The 3,383-nt window shown below is 52.9% G+C and overlaps 1 long non-coding RNA gene across 1 annotated transcript; it reads right to left on the bottom strand.

Annotated features, from left to right (window-relative positions):
• Positions 1–1,992: 1,992 nt before the first annotated feature.
• On the bottom strand, positions 1,993–3,033 carry LOC139826789 (uncharacterized). Its single transcript, XR_011736926.1, has 2 exons — positions 2,941–3,033; positions 1,993–2,291 (listed from the first exon to the last, which is right to left on the bottom strand). It is a non-coding gene; the product is annotated as an uncharacterized lncRNA (long non-coding RNA).
• Positions 3,034–3,383: the final 350 nt, after the last annotated feature.

The following is a 3,383-nucleotide window of genomic DNA, read 5'->3' as shown; positions in this document are numbered from 1 at the left end:
GTCTTCCTATCTCACACGCTCGTAGCACTTGGTACAGGGCTTGGCCAGGCTAAGTTGGGAACAATAAGTCACCACTCCTGGCAAGAGGATCAGGTCCAGGTTTCCACACCCTCTGCCTCTCTGGCCAACCAGGTTGCAGCCGGCAGCCGAGTTCGTCATCTTCTCGGCAGCAAGGGCAGTGTCCCCGCCTTTCCTATTTTTGCCGTTAGCGTGGCGACTTTTTATCGTTTCCCACCTCTTGGCCTTCACTTCCCAGGAACAACAGGAGCAACACGGAATTTGGTTTCTCTTTCTACGCTCTATTCTTCTCATCACTGGTGGACTCTCTAAATTCCCATTCACCCCTTCACTAAATACCTCCCACCATTCTTGGCTATTCTTTTTCTGTTCTTCCAGTGGCGACAAGAATCCTCAACCTACCTCTGGTTTCCTTATCTTGTATTCTTAGACATATATTACACAATCCTGTTGGTAAGTTCCCTTTGTGGATATGCTTATACCACACTCCATTTACAACCTAAACATTGAATATAACAAGAGAATTACATATACAACTCGGTTCAACACATTTAACTATTAAACCTTTCTCATTTTCATTTATACTGGGCATTCACATTCCTAATACTAATAGTAGTTACATCACCGATCCCGTGTCAAGTTCAGTTTCAATTCCCCCGGTTCTTGAGTTGCTTTCCAGGTTCTTTCTTCCATCAGTGGCCCTTTCACTCGAGAGACGTGTGTCCATCCTTTCTCTGCCCTCCGAACAGCTGTTTCTGTAGTTAACAAAACAAGAAAAGGCCTCTCCCATCGTGGGGCTGGAGTTTCTTCTTTCCAGGTTTTCATTAGTGTTGCCCTCCTATCTACCAAAAATTCTACTTTTGTTTTGTTCTTTTGGGTCTCTTCTTCCCAATGCGGTGAGCACCACCCAGGCTCCTCACCCAGAAGGACTAAAAGGTGATTGTGAAAAATACCGTTTTCCAGGTTGCACCCGGCTTACCCTCCCTGGTATTTCGCAGGCTTTCTTCACTCTAGAATGGTGAATCCAGCCATTCTGTTCTTTAATATTGGTAGCAGTGAAGGATATCAGGAGGTCTTGAAACGGACCTTCCTATTATGGTTCCAAAGTTCTCTGCAAAAGACTTCACATACACATAAATAAAATGTGGACCTCTATCAGAGGATATAACAGCTGGAACTCCAAACCTTGGTATTATTTCATGTATCAATGTTCTAGTCACCTCCTAAACTTTTGCTGTCCTGGTAGGGAATGCTTCTGGCCATAGAGGCTGAAGAGGAAGGAGACACACCACCTCAGCATATGGAGGGTCTTCCCCAAAGCTTCCCAGTGTCCCTTCTGTCTCCTCTGCACATCCGGGCAGGGCACAAGGGACAAAGTACCACCAGCACGCTCTGAAAGGTCATCATTTCTACCAGCTGCAACCTGATCTGGGTGAAGATGTCCCTGCTCATGGCAGAGGTTGGACTGGATGAGCTCTGAAGGTCCCTTCCAACCCAAACTGTTCTGTGAGTCTGATTCTGGGATTCTATGATTTTCTTCTCTATGACCTTCAGGCTGTCAGAATACCTGGAACTGGGACATTCCCAGCTGTTGACCAACAGACTCTGGATCTTGGATTCGGTGATGTCACTGCTGAGAAGTGGGTTTCTCGGTTACCTGAGGCTTCGGCAGATGTTTGTGGACACACAGCGGCCCACTGGTGCACCCCGAGCCGTCTGGGGGACAGAGGTCCCAGGAAGTTGCTGGCTCCACAGGATCAAGTGGGGGAAAAGCCAGGCTGCCCCGGCTTTCCTCTGGCCAGGAACGCCGTCCCCACCCCAGCCCATCCCCAGCTCTGCGAGGAGAACAGCTGGGTGAGGGCCAGGGCGATGGGGCTGCCTCCAATCCCAGGTGAGTGCTCCTCAGGGTTTGACCCCCATGCGTCCCGGGTGACAGAAGTGACCTAGGACCCCCCATTGCAGCTTGACCACAGGTTTGGGAGGAACAAAAAAAGATCTGCTTTATTAAACCTGTTGGAGAAAGGGTACAAGGGGTGGCGGGGGAATACAGGGTCAAGTGGATGGTCTGGGCCATCCAAAACACAGGGGTAGTGGGGGTATCCAAAGAACAAGGGCTGGTCTGGGGCATCCAAAGCTCTCGTGGAGCAACTGCTACTTTTTGATGGCTTTTTTCTGGCTTTCGATCAGCAGCTGCCCCTCCCTCTTGATGTCTTCCCGGGTGGGGACGTGCTCGCCATCTTCGTCCTCCTTCTCTTCAGAGGATTCAGAGGATTCTGGAGGAGCGAACAGAGAGAAATGGGCTGGGGAGGGTCTGCAGGGCCATCTCCGCTGTGCCGGTGTCACCAGGGAGAGCCAGCACGCTTTGGAGGGCTGGTGGCATCACAGTGAGCTTTCCTGCCAAGCCCTGGCTCTTCCTGCCCAGCATCCCAGGCTGACCTGCAGGGCCTGGCAGTGCCGCTGCTGTGGCCCATCCCCAGCTGCTGGGGCTTCCCAGAAAGGTCTGGAGCCACGCGGTGCTGGACGCAGCTCCAGCTTCATTCAAAAGAGGTGGCAAGCTCCAAAAACTCAGTGGCTCCTCCAAGAGCATCCAATAGGAAGAGGCCACAGACAGACCCCAGCACTGGTTGTTCTTCACAACCAGGTGATTTTGAAGACAAGGCTCTCCCTCCTTGCCCCATAGCATCTTTTCTTGTTCCTTCTGTGGTTCAATGCTCGCCACCCCACCGGCCGCCTTCATGCTCCCACATCCCCACCTAAAAGCACCACCCATGCTCAAAGCCTTGGAGACGGCCCCAGGGTCTGGAGAGAACTCATGGGCTGAGCTCTGCTGGGACAGGAGAGACAGGCGAGGATGGTCACAAATCCCAACAGGCAGGGGCAGGGACAGTCGCCGTGGGACACGTCCCCGCTAAGCTCTCCTACCGTCATCGCTGCTGTCTCTCTCCTCAAAGGAAACCATCACGTTCCGAGGATCACTTGACATTTTCTTCTCCAGAAAATCCCTGGCCTTCACGAAAATCTGTGAAAGACACCCTGGGTTAATTGTTGAAGGGAAGGTGAGTGTTACAACCCAAGGGATGCCCTTGATGATCCCCTGGGGACAACACCCTGCAGTGCCCAGTGCCACCTGGAGCTGAGCTGCTCCATGGGGCCACCGCCATTCTCCTCACTTGGGACGGGCCATCAGGAGGAGCCTCCTGGCGCGGGTCCCCGAAGACCCCAGCAGGGACGGACACCCCACGTACCTCGCTGCTCTCGTCCAGGATCTTGCACTCAGGGGGCAGGTGGGCCACCCGCTGCTCCAGGTACTGCCACTTCTGGACCAGGTACTGGACCTTCCCCTCCAGCCCCCGGGACAGGAGAGA

Source organism: Patagioenas fasciata, unplaced genomic scaffold (genome assembly GCF_037038585.1).
Source record: "Patagioenas fasciata isolate bPatFas1 unplaced genomic scaffold, bPatFas1.hap1 Unplaced_192, whole genome shotgun sequence".
In the NCBI taxonomy this organism is placed as follows: domain Eukaryota; kingdom Metazoa; phylum Chordata; class Aves; order Columbiformes; family Columbidae; genus Patagioenas; species Patagioenas fasciata.
The sequence above is the reverse complement of the archived record's forward strand: the minus strand, read 5'-3'. Positions and strand labels throughout refer to the sequence as shown.